Source organism: Acinonyx jubatus, chromosome B1 (genome assembly GCF_027475565.1).
Source record: "Acinonyx jubatus isolate Ajub_Pintada_27869175 chromosome B1, VMU_Ajub_asm_v1.0, whole genome shotgun sequence".
In the NCBI taxonomy this organism is placed as follows: Eukaryota; Metazoa; Chordata; class Mammalia; order Carnivora; family Felidae; genus Acinonyx; species Acinonyx jubatus.
In genome coordinates this window covers 78256659-78277274 of record NC_069382.1, presented here as the reverse complement: position 1 = coordinate 78277274, position 20616 = coordinate 78256659, and the positions used below count along the sequence as shown (strand labels likewise).

The window sequence follows — 20616 nt, the reverse complement described above, 5'->3', positions numbered from 1 at the left end:
ACCAACAAGCAAAAGACGCCTTTGTTAGATGTCCTCAAACATTTGATTTCCTGTAACACATCACTCAACACATTATGTGCTGGAATATAAGATAGAAACAGGGAGCAGGGCTGAGCCCTGCCATCTGGAGTAACACACTTCAAGGAGATGAAGTTCGCAGACGGCATGCTGTTTATGGGACAAGAAGGGTCTCTGGATTTTCTTTAGGTTTTTATTCTCCCCTCCCCCAGGACCGTGATATAGGTACTTCTTGTGCCTTACCTGAAGCAGAACAAAAAAGGGAAAGAGAAGAGTGGGGAAAAGGGGAAGTGGTACAACTTTGTCTTCCTTGTAGTAGTTTTTCTTTATTCTAGTGGAAAGAAGAACAATTTGGAAAGATGCATTATAATCGTGCAATTGCTAACTGAGCAGCTTGAGTCATCACAGAACTCCCACTCTGTTACGAAGAACCCAGAACTATGGAAGCCTGATGCCAAACTGGCCTGAAGGAGAAGCCTGAAGAAGGCTGACCCCCTAAAGGAGTCAGGAGGATGTTTTTAAGGTCATCAAGTTCTAGGAAGAAAGCCGAGCTTAATTAAGCTTAATTCGTGGTGAGAAATCATTCCTTAGACCTGGTTTTCTTTGAAAAACATACTCCTCGCTTACACTCATCTTTAAGCTAGGATGAGCTTCATGATATTAGCAACATTCACTCTGGCACTACACTCGGCCAGAGTACAGACCTTACCTTGGCGTCTATTTATGTATGTATGTAGCAGTACTGTTTTCCTATTCAGGACGCCAGATCCTATTCAAACAGCCATGGATTTTAGGAATTAAAACTTCTATAGGCTAAAGCCACAATCAGTAACATTTTAAATGATGTTAAAGTTCAAATCTAACCACTGATTACCTGAATTTGTTGTTCTGATTGCTGTACTTGGATAAATACAGTCCCGAGACCTATTCAGTGTGCCAGTTTTGTTTATTTCCCTCATAACATTCAATTCAACATATAGTAAAACAAAACAAAACAAAACAACAAAACATGATGCAACAAGAAGTAGAATGTCCGGAAATAAATATAAAATATTGAAAGTGTTTTTTTTAACATTTATTTACTTTTGAGAGATAGAGCGAGACAGAGCATGAGCAGGGGAGGGGCAAAGACAGTGGGGAGGACACAGAATCTGAAGCAGGCTCCAGGTTCTGAGCTGTCAGCACAGAGCCCAATGCAGGGCTCGAACTCACAAACTCACGAGATCATGACCTAAACCGAAATCGGACGCTTAACCAACTGAGCCACCCAGGCGCCCCTAATATAAAATATTTTAAATAATATAAAGCATCAGGCCAAATAAAAAAAAATATTGATGATAACTATGATGAAAACAAATGTCAGGGCAGAAGAGAAACAAAGAGGTTCCAATGCAAAATAATTTTTAAATTTTTTGTAATGTTTATTTTTGAGAGAGAGAGAAAGAGAGAGACAGTGCCCCGAGTGCGGGCGGGGCAGAGAAAGAGGGCGACACAGAATCCAAAGCAAGCTCCAGGCTCCAAGCTGTCAGCACAGAGCCCAATGTGGCACTTGAACTCATGAACTCACACACTCACAAGATCGTGACCTGGGCCAAAGTCAGACACTTAACCGACTGAGCCACCCAGGCACCCGAGTGCAAAAATTTTTAAATGTCCTTTCCTAGTTAGGTGAGCAAACAATATTTTGTGTAAAAATAGCCTTGTCCAACAATTGATTTTATGTTTCTTTTTAGAAAAAGATGAATTATCTTTTTCAAAACATTCCACACATACACAAAAACAGCCACTCCCAGATGCATGTAATAGAACTTGGTATTTGTGTCTCAGAAATTACAATCTCATAAAGGGGGTGGTTTTGCTACTAGTGAGACTGAGTTCTTAAAATGGCCAGCTAAGCTGCTGCAGTCCAGATGTATTTTTGTCTTCCTCTATCTCTATTGTGAATTATTTAAAGCAGCCTACTCCACAGTTTGAATTTGGCCCACATTTTAAATCAAGTTCACCAAAATAACATGCTCAATGTACTAATTTCCATTTAATAGAAATATTTCTATAAATTTCTAATACCACTGAAAGGCAGTATGAAGCAAAGCACAAAAATATGTCTAAAAACACATTTTATCCCAGGAGAAATTAATCTTTATACAAAAATATCATGCAAATATTTATTTGCAAAGAATTCCAAGCATGTCTCTAGAAAACCACATTTATAAACAAACTAGTGGGGCTGTTTAAAAAGACTCTCCACCAAATTGGTGGTTCTTTCATGTTTTTTAAATTACTTTTATAGAAATGTATTGTGTATGAAGGACCTACATGATTTTTGACTGGATAGGGCATTTTCATTTTTAAAAAGTAAAGATATGTAGAGTATTACTACAATTTATTGGGACCAATTCTTCCCACAGCCAAGCTATCTCCTACAGGGACAAATTTTCTAGAAAAATAAATGAAGCAAACTGGAAAAGAAGGAAGATCATAGAATCTCAAACCTGGATGTTCACCTCTGCCTTTTCTAAATTACTAGGAACATTTTCAGGTCAGACAGGAATTCATGGGCCCTCCTAGGGGTCTTTGGTTTCATGATACTGGTTTGTAAGTCTCTCAATCTGCTCCAAGGCAATTCTAAGCAAAATTTTAAAGTATGCCTCTGTGTTTGAGAATACCCGTGTCATTTTCCTTGGCTCTACCTTAATTTCTATTTGTGCAATAACCTTGTAAAAATTATAACAGGCACCCATCCAACCAACACATCCATCCACACCCAGCCAATTTATATATAAATACATATTTGTATTTTTGTACACATTAGACTTGCTCTGCTGTATTTTGACAGTGTTGTCTTGTGATATCATACAGATTAACGTTTCTGTGATATCATACAGATTGTTTCTTTTTTTTAATTTTTTTTAATGTTTATTTATTTTTGAGACAGAGAGAGACAGAGCATGAATGGGGGAGGGTCAGAGAGAGAGGGAGACACAGAATCCAAAGCAGGCTCCAGGCTCTGAGCTGTCAGCACAGAGCCCAACGTGGGGCTTGAACTCACAGACCGTGAGATCATGACCTGAGCTGAAGTCGGACGCTTCACCGACTGAGCCACCCAGGTGCCCTACAGATTAATGTTTCTACTAAAGAGAGTGACTATTTCTGCAATAGTTACCTGGGGGAGAGGAAAGTCCTTAGACAGAAAAATTGGACCTTGGAAGACAGACCTTAAATTTATTCATTCTTTAATTAAGTGAGTATTTGTTGAGTATATGCTGCATGGCTGGTGGTGTTCTCCAGCCTGAACAATTGCCCAAACTAGAAACTAATGGGGGAGGCAAAATTTTACCTCACCCTCTTAGGGTTCTTTTTGGCTGACCTGAGAATCAAATTGACATAGGATAAATCAACAGGAGAAAAGCATATAAATTCATTTATTACAAGTTTTACAGAATGTGGGAGGCTTCATAAGGAATGAAGATCAAAGAAATGGCAAAACCTATTTGCTTTTTTATATTAGGTTGAACAGACAAGCAATTCTGGAAAAATGACTGAACTATGTGGAGAGGCCAAGGGAAGAGAATTATTTTCACAAGGTCTGTTTGTGTAGAATTCTCCATCTCAACTTCTCATCCTTGATGGTAAGAATGATACTTTTATTTTGGTACAGGGAGGACATCTTTAATACAGGAATTTTATGTCCTGCTTTTAAGAAAAATAAGGAGGGTCAGAGTGTTTTTCTTGTATTTGCTGTCACTCATGTGCCTTTAGCTTAAAATAGCCAATATGTGGCATATTTTGGAGTTGCATGTTCTGAACTCCTTCAAGATCATAAATCACACACACTCAGCACTTCCATTTAGATATGTAAACAGCATCTTCAATTCAGTGTGTCCATACTTAAACATGCTCTATTCACTGCTTCCCCCATGTCAGTTGATGGCAACCGTTCCCAGTGGCTCCAACCTAAAGACTCAATACTTTCCTTTTTTTCTTACTCATATTCACTGGAAATCTACGGGTACCACCTTCAAAGTATATCCAGAGTCTGGCCCTTTCTACCATCTCCCTTGCTGTCACCCTGCTATGATGCACTTGTCACAACTGGATTATTGAGACACCTTCCACACCAGCTCTTCAGCATTTACCGTGTTTCCCTATAGTCGATTCTCAGCACAACAACCCAAACCATTCTGATAAAAATGAAGTTCAAATCATGCCATACCTCTGTGAAAAGCCCTCCCGTGATTGGGCATTTCACTCTGGAAAAGCTAAAGTCCTTACCGTGGCCTCAAGGTTCCTATGACCACTTTTTCCTGGTCCTCCCCTCCTAGCCCACTCCCCTCTAGCCACACCGGCCTCTGCACCCTTCCTCTAATGAGCCGGGCATGCTACCAACTCTAGGTGCTGGCTCTTTCCTCTGCCTGGAAAACTCCTCCCACCCCATATGTTCACGTGGTTAATTCCTATAAGTCCTTCAAATCATGTCTCATCAGATTTCACCTTCTCAGGGCGCCTGGGTGGCTCAGTTGGTTAAGCGGCCGACTTGGGCTCAGGTCATGATCTCGTGGTCCGTGAGTTCGAGCCCCGCGTCGGGCTCTGTGCTGACAGCTCAGAGCCTGGAGCCTGTTTCAGATTCTGTGTCTCCCTCTCTCTGACCCTCCCCCGTTCATGCTCTGTCTCTGTCTGAAAAATAAATAACGTTTAAAAAAAAAAAGATTTCACCTTCTCTGTGAGGCTTCCTCATATTACTCTATTTTGTATTGCAGAGACAGCCCAAACACACAAACTCCTTGCTGGCATTTCCAACTTCCCTTAAACCATTCTATTTTTCTCCATGGCACTTATTTCAATCTAATAAAACTTATTTATTAGGTTTTGTTATTGACTGCTTGCTGCTTGATGAGGGTGGGTTTTTTTCTGGTTTTGGTTCTTAGGCTTTCTGATGTATGGCATCATCATACCATAGAGTGGGTGCTCAATGAACAACTGTTCAGTGAAGGGATATGAGCAGAACAGATGTGATCTCTTGCCATCAAGAAGGTTACAGTCCACAGGAGTGATAACTCTTTTCTCTCTAGGCTTCCTTTTGTGCTCATGACCTCGATGAACCTAGATGGGACTGAAAGTGCCAGAAGATGCTCTGAGGTGAAGGAGGAAGGATGGCCTATTCCTTCCATGAGCAGTTATACTGAAGCTGCTAGACCATGACTTGGAGAGAAAGGAGTTATTCCCCTTTTCCCCCCACTTTTATTGAAGTATATCTGACAAAACTGTAATATATTAAAGTATACAACATAATGATTCGATACACATATAGCTTTTGAAAGGGTCCCTCCCTTTCACACATTTATCTGTGTGTGTAAGAACACTTAACTTCTACTCTCTTGGAAAATTTTAATTGACTAATACAGTATTATCAACTATAGTCACTATTTTACACATTATACCTTCAGACACTATTTAAATTATAACTGAAAGTTTGTACCTTTTTAGCAACTTCTCTCTATTCCCCACCCCAATTAGCTCCTGGCAATCATCATTCTACTCTCTGTTTCTATGAGTTTGACTTTCCCCTTGCCCCCAGATTCCACATATAGGAGGACTCTCCAGGGTACAGGGTCAAGTCAGAGGGGAGCTGCCTTACAGTCATTCCTGTGGCATGACTCTTGGGAATGGGTCACTCTTGGGAATGGGTCAGATTTTCCTCAGGTTGCTGGTAGGTTTCCCTAAAGCCTCCATGACGCATACTACAGGCAATGACGCCCATCTCCATCTGCTTTAACAGCACCTCCTATAGTGTCTTATATATCCACCCCCAACCTTGGCAAAACTTCTGCTGTCTCAGGAAGGTGTTTTCAATGAGCCATTAGGAAGTATAATCAATACTTATCAATCCAGTGGTTCTTTGATGTAGAGCTATACAGTGATGTGAACTATCTCAGGCAATCTAGGAGAGATCTATTGGGTCAAGAGAGTCCTCCAGATCCCCTCAGCCAGCTCTCATAGATAATAATGACTTTTTCAACTCAACTAGGCCCCTTCTCTATGTGTTGCCCTCCTCCGGGAATTCATATTTGGTGCTTAGTATGACAGAAAATATTAACAGTCTGAGAAATTCTAGGAGAAAGGAAAACTAGTTAATTCAATTGCTTCCTGATGGTAAGAAATGTTAGTAGAACTAGAATTAACTGTTTAAAGTCATAACAACACCATTTAACAAAATATTCATCTTCTAAGGAAATAATGACCTGTGTCTGTGCCCAAGTGATGTACTGATTCAAAGAAACTGTCTCATTTATCTTTATAGCCTCCCCAGAAGCTAGCACCATGCCTGGCCAAAGAGCTGCTCAATAAATGTGAAAAATACAATATTCAGTCAGCCAACAAAATCAAAATATAGAGCTCACATTATCTCCTTTCTCTTCTTATACATCCAACTGTGGATATGTGTGACAGTTAGCTCTTTGGTCCCCAAACAAGCAAACCATTTTCCCCCTATTAATGAACAGGGACCATGGTATTATATTACAAGGCATGGTTGAAACATTTATTACCCAGGAGCCAAATTTAATAGCTTTTGCAATTTCCCTTTAATGTCCAAATTCGAGCTTCTTTGAAAATTAATTAAGTTATGGTTTATTGGGGAACTGCCCCCAGACAGCAAACCCATGACTCCCCATCCAAATTTATATCACACCAACTTGTTTCATGCTTCTCTCAAGTCTTCAACTTATCTCGTCCAATGCTGTCTTGAAAGGTGATCACTTATCTGAACATCAGTTCAAAGTTCTACCCAGGTAAGGCATATAGAACACTGGCTTCCTGATTATGTTATTTTTAGAAGTTATTTCAAGAGACTGAATCTAAGGTTTCAGTTTTTAAAAAACATTTCTGTGTCAGGGACCTCTTCAACAGTTTGGTGAAACCAACAGATTAATTCATAAAATAAAATATATAGAATTACAAAGGAAATCAGTTATTAGCATTTTTGACATTCCATAGGCCAGTAGAGAATTCTACATGCCCTGAAATTTAAATCCGTGGATTAACTATGTCTTAACTATTCATTATTAACCATTATAGAGTACCATCTCTACATACATAGACTGACTTGGCATTTAATATAGAAGTAAGTAGTAACTAAGCAATTTAACTTAAAATCTATAAAACAGCTATGATCATATTTCCATCTAAATAAGTAAGTTTAGCCATCTTGTCATTAGCCTCTCCTGGCAGACTACACTTGTACTGTACCTGGTTTGCCACATATTGAGACTCTCCCTATCAATGTGACTTCGACCCTTGAACTTTTCCAAATTCCTCCCAAGTCAAAATAATTTTAATTCACTGAGAATTTCTTGGGGATTTCTAGGTATAGTTGAAGTAGGATGCTCTGTTACCTATATAAATGGCTTTCTTCCATCACCTGCAATTTTACATAACTTGTCCCTTCTGCATAATATCTGGAATATATCCATGAATAATGAATGGTCTGTCTTCTTGTTCTTCTCCTGACCAAGTACAGCTGGTGAAAATATCCTGCTTGGTCCTTATTCTCTCTGAGGACAAAGACGCAGCTCTCTGTGACCTGACTTAGTTTGGGCCTGGGGGTTACTCCTAGAGATTTCCCATCTCCCTACAATTTACTGAGGTCCAGATGGCACTACTTGAGCTGGAGATGACAGCTGAAGAGAAAAATGAACTTGATAGCTAGTAATAATAATTATTATTAATAACTTACTTATAATAAAAATTGTCATTATCATCATGGCTATCATTATTCATTTCATCTGTCGCGTAATTATAAATATTTTACTTGTATGACATGTCCTAATTCTGAATTTCATTGAAAGATATTAGGTGTAGCTCACATATAGCCATTTGTACACACACATGCTATAGGTTTTATTCAACAAATACTATATGCCTACTCTGTATTAAATACCATATAAACTATTACTAATCTGTTATGGTTGTCTTACTGAGCTGGGAACCCTGGAAATGCCCTGAATTTAAAATGTTAAAATTATGTTGATGTGTTCCAACCCAACCAAGCTGCTGACACCTTCCAGCTCTAACTCTACTCAAGTGCAAAATTTTTAGCAATGAACAGTAGCTATTTTGAATCGGCTTTCAATATGTTGCAATGACACTTTCACAACTCAATACCCAAAACCTCACCGTTAGAAAATTGTAAAAGGTATGAAAAATGTCAGCCCAAAGGCAAAATCATTTAACAATTTAAAAGTGAAAGTAGAAATTCGTTAGGAAAAGTAATCTTTTATCTTGAGTTCTTGTTTTCCTTCTGAAAAGTATGTGTAGTTAATTTGTGTGAAAGGCCCTTTCCATTTTATTTTACAAATAAAAGATGTGCTAATTAAGCTAGAAGTCAAGGACTTTACTAAAAGAAATATGATAAGCTCTTTCCCAATTAGCAATTTACTTGGTGAATACCATGGCTTAAAATGTGAGACACAGAAAATATCCAATATGCATACCTTCCAAGACGATTTTGCAGTATCTCTGAGAACAGAGATAAAGCCAAAGAACCACTCTTCTCCTCAAATATGTACGTTAACAAGACAGACCTTTGTGGAGAGAAGAGGAGTCATTTCTAATCAAACCAGAATCTGTACCTTCCTTTCCAGAAAGACAACTGAACCAAACAGCCATTTGTTGGTTTGGAATTATTTTAAATTATTTTAGAAGATGTCAAAAAATAAATTAGATTTTCCTTTTTGCACGTATTTTTCCATATCCTTTCAAAAATAAAATGTTCATTTGGGGCCATGACAATTAAAATAGAAATGTCTTTGGCATAAACTCGGCATTCTAGCCTGCAGGCAACATATAAAATTGTTGTTAAATTGGAGTGGACCAGAAAATGGATGATAAAACTTGTCCGTGAAACTTCTGCTAATAACAAACATTTGTCCCATGACATGTACTGTAAGTAATAACACATGACCGGGGATGGATGTGTCATTGTCCCGAACAGCCGGTTTTGGTGCCTTTTACGGCTGTAGACCAAGTTCACCTAGCCCTTCAGTTGTGGCTTCCTATGAAACTGTGAGGGTTAAAAAATGCCCTTTAATCTAGGAAATACTTCAGAAGACAATTCCCTGATGTTTTGGTCTCAGTTGTTCTTCCTTCAAAGTTTTCAAGGCAGCTTGGGTTGTTGTTATTTAACACAACCAAGCACAGATTTCAGGTTCTATTTAATGCTTCACCAGCATTTACTATTTCCTAATAGCTATGCCATTTATTCATTTGTCAACATTTCTCTTTCACTCAGCAGTTAGAGAAGATAAGAAGCAGTCCTGGAAGAGGCAGAGAGTTGGTAGCTGAAGGGCCCATGTCAATGGCACAGGCAGTAAATCCTTCCTTTCGTCTGGCTTTATTTTACCATATTTTATTGAATCTAAGACATCACAGACGGTAAGATTCACCATTTTATGTACCAATACAAAAAAGAATATGCACTTTCAATCAATCTATGATATAACACCTTAATGATAGTTCTGCTTGAAGTCTGGGTGGGCCACATAGACTTCTTTGCCCAGAAATTTCCATTATCTATTCCACATCACTTGGCATTTTCTCTTGCTTTCTATTACACTGCTTGGCCTGTACCAGGAATTCTTTTGCACGTCTCTCAGTAACAAAATGTCTTTAGGTCCCCTAAAGCACTTGGCTGCTCTTTCCAAGAAAAGAAAGAATTGCAGTCACCTCTCCGACAAAGAACATTTGCTTCACTAGTATCAAGTTCATGGCCAGCTGCTGTCTTTGTACATACACAGCCACTTTTCAAGTCAAGGCTGAATAATAGGCTTCTTGTTGGAAACTTCTCAAGTGGCATTTACACTCGAGTTATATGTACCTTCCAACATCGCACACAAGCTCAATCGACATAGCAATAACATAAACAATTATGACAAAGTTTGCAGGCAGTGGCCATTTCACCATGACTACTGCCTGGCTGACAGCAATTCCGTGATGTCTCTTGATTTCAGAGATGTTAAAATATGTGAAAAACTGGGCTTCTTAGAACATTTAGCAGAACACTGTCTAATCTGTTCACACACTATAAGGTAGCAAATTCAAAGCCCCACAGAGCCAATTAAATCATTCACAGTAGTCTAGTTTTATGTAAAAAGCATGTGCCTTCGATGTCAAATGTTTCCTGCCTCACTTTTAATAGAAATGTGGATACAAAGGAATACTGTACACCACGAGGAGAAAAACCAAGTTCCACAATCAGGAATGGTAGCAAACTAAGGAATGTATGTCTCATCTATAGGGGGCAGATGCCACATAGCTCAGATCAAATGTTAACCTGTCGATCATCCTGTAAGGACACTTTGAACACAATATTGTTCAATCTTCTCATTTTTCAAGAGAAGCTGGGCACCTGGGTTTTTATATGAAATCTCTTAAGTTTTGGCAGCTAATTCAAAAATTTCATAACACTATGCACACCACACAAAGCAAATCTGTGTGCCACATCTGGTCCATAATTCACCAATTTGTGGTGCACACAAGATAAACCTCACATAGGTCAGCCATGTTATAAACACGGCCATTTGTCCTGTGGGTATTAATGAAAAAACGATCAGCATGACTGGAAAAGTGATCCTATCATGTGACTTCTTTGCCCACAAAGCATCAGGGCACCTTAGGCACCAGTAGAAATACTGAACCAGAAAGTCTTTTTAGCTAGTTCATTTTGAATGTTTTTCTTAAAACTGTCTATGTGTAATTGAACCAAGTCACTAGGCTTAGAACTAGGAATAAGCAGCTTTTCAGAAAGTAAAACTTGATTGTTTTTTTTTAGCTACAATATTTCTTTAAAAATGAGAATTACTGTCCTGGATCCCAGGCTTGCTTGGCGCCCTCTTATAGCACCTCACTGAACCAAAGGACTCACTGTCTCCAGCCTCCTGGCTCTCTTGGGGCTGTGTGAGGAGGAAGCCCAGATGCCTGGCCCAGAAGAACTGAAGTAGAAGGCAGGGCTGACTACTTGGGAGTGCCCTTCCCATTGTCTCTGCTTCCTAGACCTAGAAAATATAACTTTTCTTCCCCTTAGAGAAAGGAGATGGGAGAGTAAGAGCAGCAACTCTTACTATGGCTCTCCCCAATGCACTCAAGGCTAAGAACCTGCCAAGACTCTGAATCTGAATATACCTGCTCTCATAATGGAACTCAAGACATGGGCTCCTTCAGGGAACTTGATTTTCTAGGACTCAATTTTCCCATCTGTAAAATGAATGAAAGCAAATGTTTTCCATCTGGGTTCTGAGAAAATTTAGGGACTTGGCTACTGTGCTTAAAGAAGAGGATCTGGTTTTATACAGTTTGCATTTGGTCTTAAAGGTAAGGCTTCCATTTAACAGGAACATGTAACACCTAAAAAACAAAAACAAAAAACGTAGTGTTGAAAAACACCAGCCAGGTGATCTAAGTGATCTGTAATGAGGCCTCTCCGGGTTGAATGCTTTGATTATAAAACTTCCCCAACATGTACGTACATTTCAATGCTGTTCTCACAAAGTAAAATGCAGAGACATTTCCAGATTAAATAGTAACTCCAGCTTTTACCCAAAATATGAGTCACTATGAAAATTCCAGTAAGGCTAAGTATGCAAAGGTACAAACAGCTTTGATTTTTCCCTTCAAATGAAGCTTTCTTTTTTCTCTGATTTTGCGAGACATGACAGCAAAGAGTGTAAGTCTGGGAAAAGCAGCTCACGCTAGGAAAAAGGAGACCTTGCATCTATTTGCTGTCGAACACACACACTCCCTGATCAAATTTGTATATACAAGTGAAAAGAACGGAGGACATTTTCAATGTATAAAGGCTTCAGACCATTTTCTTCTGGAAGTGCAGGAAATTGAGATGAAAACTAAACTGCTATGCAGACTAGGCATAAATGTAACTACTTCTTAAACACACTCAATGCCTTCCCACCCTTTTCTGCCTGTATCTGGAATTTCCCCCCAGCCTGGCCGTCCACACCTCTCTAACCCCACATCACACACAGACTGAATGGTGATTTCGTTTCCAGTCTGCATTCCTCCTCTCCTCCTGAGCCCTGGAGTGCCTATTATCATTTATAAGTACCTTATACAAATGGCTAGTTTTGTGAACTCCATTTGGACATGCCTAGGTAGAACTTTCACCCATACACTCCTGAAGTTAATACCACTGTTGTTCTTTTGGGTCCCCCATGGTTTCTTGCGTATATGTAAGTAGGTAATCAGTATTCCAGTTGAAGGATCAGATATGCTAACTGAATAATTTTTGTGTCTATGAGAAAGAACACTACTACTATATGAGAAATGATAATATGAGTTCAAATGATCTTTGAGAAAAAGGCAGCCTATTTGTTCATATTGTGATGTGAGACTAGGCTGTACCATGAACACAATGCTTAAAGAAGTGAGTGACGATGGGAGATGTTGTATGAGGCTCCAAGTTCAATGATATATTTAATGAAAAATATTAAAAAGAGAAGAAAAGATTTCACAATGTTCAGGATTATTGGATTCATAGTAGTATTTTTTTCAGAACATTAATAATAAGGTTTATATTACTTTTCTAATGAAAACACAATAATGAAAAAACATAATAAGAAACACGCTTTGAGTGTGTATGCCAAAGGAATATCAGAAGGACTTTATTATTACATGAATTTGAGGTCCACATAATTTCCATTTTTAAAAGAAAACATTTTATAGGAAATGTTCTTTTGTGGTAGTTCACAGACTAAGAATTGATAGCCCCTTCTGTGGGTTTCATCATGGGTTTTTCTTTTAATAAATTCCATTCCAGAGAGAAGTACCAACATGCCTGTGTCTTGCTACCAAAGAAAACTTCATAGGCAAACTGAACCAATTTGTTTCCTGGTGTATATTTATCCCCATTAAGAGCTCAGAGAGTGAAAAAACACAGTAATTATTTTAGAGCTCTGTAAATGCTTTCATGTTTTAAGCCATAGGCTGGATTAGGTAGGTCCTGAAAATTCATTGTAGTAAAAGGAACAAAGCCTGCTATTACCTGGGGAAAAGCCCCAGAACATTTTGTCCTCTGGCTAGTGACTGACTGACTGGGATAGCAAGACAGTATGTCCATCTTGTTCCCATGGTGTCCCCCAGGGATGGGGGCACATCTGCTCTCAACTGAACTTTAAAACTGTGTCTGTGTGCATGTGTGTGTGTGTGTGTGTGTGTGTGTGCGTGCAAACACACACACATGCACATGCATTTGAGCGGGTACACTATTCCCCAAATGGCAAAAGAAGGTGGGATATTTTATCTTTTTATCTTTCCAGAAGGCCTTGGGTAATTCAAAACACTTGCCTAAAGGAATGTGTCTATAATAACATATTCCACCTCCATATTTCTACAGCTGGACATATACAAATCATTCCAAACTCCTTTTCTTGCTCCCATTCTGTAATGCGTAAGTCACCAAAAAATTCCCAATTGACCAATGTAAAATTCTAATTATTCTCTTTCACAGATCTTTTGGCAGTCCCATGCAATTAGACATATTTACAATTGTGCAGTGATATTCCTAAAAATGTGTTTTTCTTCTTGATTAAAATAATAGCCTTTCCTAAAACTTTCCCCTTTTTCCTTTGTAGGAGGCAAATGTGAGAGTCAGAATCACAGCAGCCATACTGCAAGTATGAGGTAACAGCCAAGAGAAATGCAGAAATCTCGGATATAACATTGTTCAGGGGCTGAAATAAAATCAGAAACCACCTATCTTTAGTGTTCTTGTTATTTATTTAAGTCAATGTGATTGAATTTTTCTGTAGGTAATAGCATTCCTATCTCTTATTACCCATTCATTGCCAAACTCAGTTATCATGATCTATTCCTTCATTTGTGTTGCTCTTTGCCTGATTCTCTCTCCATTGTGTTCTTAGCCCCATATGTGAAAATATGTTCATTCTGCAGACACACATATTCTATATTCAGTGTTTACTAATGTATATGATCAGAATATATGCTTGATGATATACTTCATAAAAAAAGGATGGGGGTGGAGAATAGGCTGATTTTATGTTTAAATATATTTGGAAAACACTGGATACTCTGTTCTCCTTCTAGAGCTCTGCAATACACATAAAACTACTGCAACCTTTGAAAAAAAAGGACAAATATAAAAGAGACATTGGAATATCGTTGAGATGCTTCCCAATCTTATTGGCCACTGAACTGATTTTTCAAGCACTCCCTTTACCTACTAAGTGTCCACCTCTCAGAATTAGGGTTCTGAGGACCATATGTAGGAAACTCTGTACTACTTTTATCCATAATTATTTCAGTAATTATTGTTTTATGTTTTCTTCTTTGCAAATGACCCATATGTTCTGACAACTTTTAGAGAAACTTCAGGGAATTTAAATCAATAGATATGTCAACACGCACCAAACAAAGGCAGATGGTAATGAAATTCTCGATTATTTCTGGCTAATTACAATTTCCCCCATTTTCTTTGCCTAGAAGATGCTGCCCCAGATACTGGCACCAACAGTAGCTTGCATGTGCATTTATTTTTTTTTAAATTTTTTTTAATGTTTAACATTATTTTTGAAGGAGACAGAGAGACAGAGTGTGAGTGGGGGAGGGGCAGAGAGAGAGGGAGACACAGAATCTGACGCAGGCTCCAGGCTCCAAGTTGTCAGCACAGAGCCCGAGGCGGGCCTCGAGCTCACAAACCGCAAGATCATGACCTGAGCCGAAGTCGGCCGCTTAACTGAGCCACCTAGGTGCCCCTGCATGTGCGTTTCTAGATGGAGAAACTTCTTTCAGACTCTGTGCTTGAGACATAATCTCTTGATTAGTCACTGCACTGATCTCTATACAGACAACTGCTGTGATTCTGTCTGTGATAATGAACAATTCTTGCTAATGTGTGATTTATTTGGTTTGTCACTTAAGAGCCTTCTTTACCTTTAATGCCAAACTTGCATTCCCTTTGGGGATAGTTTGTTCTCTCATTAGAAGCACTTGATATACCTCTGAGGAACTGTAGGTTGTAATCACCACCCCCAGCATCCTTTCCCAAATTACTCTGTGCCATGAGCCCAGCTGTAGCTATCAGGGTGTGGGTTTTTTCCCCTCTGCTCTCTTCACATTGTCTCAACTTTGAGCCAGAATAATTTAAGTGCTACAGTCTTGTCGGGTTTTGCAACCATGAACAGCCTTATGAAGTCTAGGCGTTTTGCCAGAAATCTAAACTTTGTTGAACTATGTTAAAAGGTTAAACATTTCACAGAGTTTGAGTTCCCCCTCCCCCACTGCACTTCCAGACTCTGCCTTGTTCTGAAATGTCTGTTTTATCAAGAAATGGAATAACTAATAATGTGCTGGATAGAACATTTTCAACCATCACACTGTAACCATAGTAGTGCTAAAACCCACAACCAAACAAATGTTAATCACTCTCCTCTCCTTAATCAAAAAGAGCTGAGGACACAGACCCAATTTAGTCTGTTTTAAGATGAAATGCTAGAAGCTTTCCATAAAATGTAACTTTAAAAATGAAGCTGTTACTAATTGCTTGTAATAATTTCTATATTAACAAAAAAGCTTTCCTGAAACGAATGCCAATGAATAAAAATAAATTGCAACCTCCCCAGCCTGCAGGGAAATATAAATATTGGCCTCTAGGCCCCTGGTTTTAAAATCCTCCCTGTACTTATTTCCTGGAACACTGGATGTCTACTGACTTCTGGGCAGGATGTTTCTGAGGTTTTCGTGTCCACAGTCAACATGGATACTGAAGGGAAAGGAAGTAAATTTCTAGAAATCGTCCATGACAGCCCCAGCTCCCCACACCCAACCTGAGGGTAAGTGTTCTTGGCATCGCTGCTAAAATGTTCCCCTAGTTCACTTAATCTCTCTATCCCCACTGCCACCACCCTTTCCCAGCTACTACCCTCTAGCCTGGACCTTCACAGTGGTCTCCCAGCTGGCCTCCCTTCTTCCTCTTGCCTCCATTCTCCCCACAGTAGCGAGGCCATCCGGTCTCTAGAGACTTAGAATAAAAACAATCTTCTTATCAGGCTTGGTAGGATCTTCTTAAAACCTCTCCTGGTCTTGAACTACCTCCTCCTTTCCCATCACATTCCTGACGCTCAGGGGCCTTCTTTCTTTTCTGCAGGCACACCAAATTTATACCTGCCTTAGGGCCAGTGTGGGACATGCCCTCCCCCATCTCACTAGGCTGGCTCCTCCTTGGCATTAGTTCTCAGCTTAAAGTGTCTGCCTAGAACAGCCTTCCCCAACCACACAACCTAAAACCTCCCTCCCCAGACTCTCAGTTATTCTCTATCAGACCCCCTTTCTAAACATGCTGCATAGCATGTTCCCAATCTGGTATTTTCTCTACCAATTCATTACCTCTCTTCTGATTCCCTCCACTTGTCATAAGCAAGAATTTACTAGTTTACTGCTGTATCTCCAGAACCTATAATAGTAGTTATGACATAGTAAGAAGAAAATCCATAGGTATTAAGTTAACATATGAGCAGAGCAAAAACAGAAAACTGAATGCTCACCTCAGCTCCTGTGACCCTGCCATGGGAACATGTAACAAGACTAGATAGCAGGTACATTCAGGTAAGAGTATATCAGGGGTTGGGCATCCTGATAGATGTTTTTAGGTATGCCATGAGCCTTTATGAACTTAACCAGGGAAAGTATAGTTATTGACATGAACAGAGATAGCTATGTTTGTCTTTACTTGTGGGGCAATGAACTTCTCCAGAGGGCTGTTAGTGTCTTTGACATATTCAGTGTAGTTTTAGCTACTACTTTCCAAGGCAATCTCCTAAGAAGATATTTCCTTAAGTAGAAAATAAAAAAAAATTTTACTTAATGTATTAAAGTAAATTACTGAGAGTTTTCTGCTAGATAGTTATGACTTTATAAGGAATTTATGAACACAGTTCAGTAAAGTAACATTGTGTCCTCCCTCCTCAACAAACAGCCAACTTAGATGACTCATATACATAGGTTGAAAACTATATCTGCAATCAAAGATCAGAGCCAAAGTTGGTCACTGGAAAAGTGCTTAACAAATCTTTGGCTTCTAAATCAGGTTTCATGTGGAGCCAGGATTAACAAGGGAAAGCATGACCAGAATGGAATGTGAGGTTTGAGCACAGTAGAGAAGATGTCTCCGAGGCTGTGACCTGCTTTTGGTCAGCAGCCCTGGGAGCCAGGCTTGTTTCCGTCTTAGGCAATTTTGCTCTCATGACCAGTCAATGGGATATGAAGAAAACTGGGCAAGGAGCCTGAGTGAGCAAACACATCAAAATACGTTTTGTGGAGATAAAAGGTAAAGATCGTGGTAAGGTCACTTCTGGGAAAATGCAGATAATGTCAAATTTATTGATAAAGGAAAAATCAAGCAAGCTGACTGGCCCCAATTTCATAAATAGTAGAGCTCACAGAATTTCACTCCTGGGTATTTGCTCAAAGGAAATCGAAACAGGATACCGAAGAGGTATCTGCACTACCATGTTCACTGTAGTATTATTTACGATGGCCACAATATGGAAATAACTTAAGTGTCTGTCAATGCACAAATGGATAAAGAAGTGTTATGCCCAGAATTTGTGATCCCCAAATACCGCCAGGGAGCTGAGTCCTATGTAAAAGCAAAAGAGCCTTTATTCGAGCTAGCTCGAGCTCAATCCCCTACCTGCACCGAAGCAGCAGTGAGATTTCGGGGAGAGAGAGCGAGTTTCAAAAGGACGAAAGTTTTATTGGGGCCTAGGGGCAGTTGGTGAGGTAATGGCTGTGGCCTCAGGATTGGCTGGGGAAGGGTCCGAGTCCTGTTAGGCAGGTGGGGGGGGGGGTTACTCAAGGGGAGGAGGTGTGGTCAAGGTGAAGGACACAGAACAAGATGGAGTCAGCCAGCGTAGGCCCGCCCTTTCAGAAGATGTGGTATATAGACACAATGGAATATTATTCAATCCTGAGAAAGAAGGAAATCTCATCATTTGTGACAACATAGATGGACCTCGAGGGCATTGTGCTGAGATAAGTCAAAAACAGAAAGACAAATACTGTATGATGTCACTTATATGCAGAATCTAAAAAAATGAAACTCATAAAAACTGCGAGTCTAGTGGTGGTCACCAGCAATGGAGGGGTTGGAAGAACAGGAGAGATGCTATTTAAGGGCACAGACTTGCAACTAGTACACAAACAAACCCTGGAGATCTAATGCAAAGCAGGGGGAATACAGATGGCAATAGCGTAGTATAATCATTGAACTCGCTAAGAGATCTTAATTATTCCCACCACAAAAAGGAAATGATAGGGGAGGGGAGAGAGGCGTTGATTAATGCTATGAGGGCAATCATATTATAATATATAAATGTGTCAAATCCACATGTTGTATACCTTAAACTTACACAATGCTACATGTCAAATACATTTTAATAAAAACATTTAGAAATGGTAATAACAGGGGCGCCTGGGTGGCTCAGTCGGTTAAGCGGCCGACTTCGGCTCAGGTCATGATCTCGCGGTCCATGAGTTTGAGCCCCGCGTCGGGCTCTGTGCTGACAGCTCAGAGCCTGGAGCCTGTTTCAGATTCTGTGTCTCCCTCTCTCTGACCCTCCCCCATTCATGCTCTGTCTCTCTCTGTCTCAAAAATAAACGTTAAAAAAATATTAAAAAAAAAAAAAAAGAAAGCAATGGTAATAACAGAGCTTACAGGAGGCACCATTTTCTGAAATTCATGCTCCCACATAGGCAAAGTAGAACCTGAATCTGATAATATTAGTACCCACCAGAGTTCCTCATAAAAACGCCGTATTACCATTGACCATACAATAGCAATGTACAAAAATACAAGGTGATAACGATAAGCATCTAGATCTTTCTAAAATCTCAGGAGAGAAAGTATACGATAAGGATTGCAATTCCTTATGAAGAATAACATGAAAAATTACAGACCTGGATCAAAGAGGCTATTACTCTCATTTGTTGGTTTGACAAGTACTTGTCCAAACATACAAAGTACTTGGACATAAAGATAAAGAAGTTACATATCTTAAAAACCGATCTCAGGAAAGTGTGGACTATAAGTAGACGGTGACGGGACAGTGGAGCAGTGGTGTCATGTCAAGGGAGGGACTGTCTGGCGGGACAGGAGAAATGTGAGCATGCTAAGGACCTAAGTCCTTTTTGAAAAGCGAGTAAACACTTCTTTTCCTTCACACTTATCACGCTATCACAGTGCAATGAATGCTGTTAAACTAGAACTTACTTTATCCCTTTTCTAAACAGGTGGAGTTTTTTTTTAATTTTTTGTTTTTAATGTTTTTATTTTATTTTTGAGAGACACAGAGAGAGAGAGAGAGCAAGCAGGGGAGAGGCAAGGAGAGAGGAAGACACAGAATCTGAAGCAGGCTCCAGGCTCTGAGCTGTCAGCATAGAGCCTGACGCCTGGCCTGAACTCACAAATTGAGATCATGACCTGAGCCGAAGTCAGAAGCTCAACCGACTGAGCCACCCAGGAGGCCCTGAACAGGTGTTTTAATGTTTTTTTAATTTTTTTTTTACACTTTGTTTTTGAGAGAGCGAGAGAGACAGAGCACAAGGGCAGAGACAGACAGACAGACAGACAGACAGAATCTGAAGCAGGCTCCAGGCTCTGAGCTGTCCGCACAGAGCCCGATGCAGGCCTCAAACTCACAAACCATGAGATCACGACCCAAGCCAAAGTCAGAGGCTTAACCGACTGAGCCACCCAGGGGCCCCAGATGTTTTAATTTCTAAAGACAAGGAGAGGAACTTCCAAATACGGTTTTAAAATACTATCTAAGCAATGTCCTCTTTCAATTCTCCATCCTCATTATCTCCACAACACCCTCCCCCACCCTCAAATGAGATGGTTTCCCTTAATCACCAGTATTACTATATTAAATAGATAGCCCCTAACAATCAATTTGGGTGCATTTTAGCTGCATTTTGAATTGGCTTCCTGAATGTATGTTAACTTTTTTCAAATTTAATTTTTTTTATTTCTTTGCCAGCATTATATAATCCTGTTATCACATGGATCCATTCATTCATTCATTCATTGTTTCATTTATTGTTTCCTGAGTACATCTATTTGTGCAAGCTACTGAACTAAGCAATAGGAAGAGAAAGACAAGAAAGACACAACTGACCCTGCCCTGAGGCATCGATGTCCTAATGAGTGCAAGTAAACAGGGAGTCTCAAGAGGGTGCTAAGGGCTATGACAGAGGATAACTACTAGGAACCATGAGGGAACATTACTGGACAAAGTCTTGGGGTGTCAGGAAAGTTTTTCAAGGGAAACAACATCAAAGCTGAAACACAAAGGATGAGAAGAATTTATCCAAGAACACAGAGAAGAATGTTCTTTTTTTCAAATTTATTTAGTTTTGAGAGAGAGAGGGCATGCACAAGCAGGGGAGAGGCAGAGAGAGAGGGAAACACAGAATCTGAAGCAGCTCCAGGCTCTGAGCTGTCAGCACAGAGCCCGACGCGGGACTTGAACTCACATGAGATTATGACCTGAGCCGAAGTGTGACGCTTAACAGACT

At 39.7% G+C, this 20616-nt stretch overlaps 1 protein-coding gene across 3 annotated transcripts in view; it reads right to left on the bottom strand.

The window, feature by feature from the left end:
- The window catches only part of TTC29 (tetratricopeptide repeat domain 29), a 658543-nt gene that overhangs the window by 429735 nt on the left and 208192 nt on the right, over positions 1-20616 (bottom strand). The window lies entirely within an intron of this gene.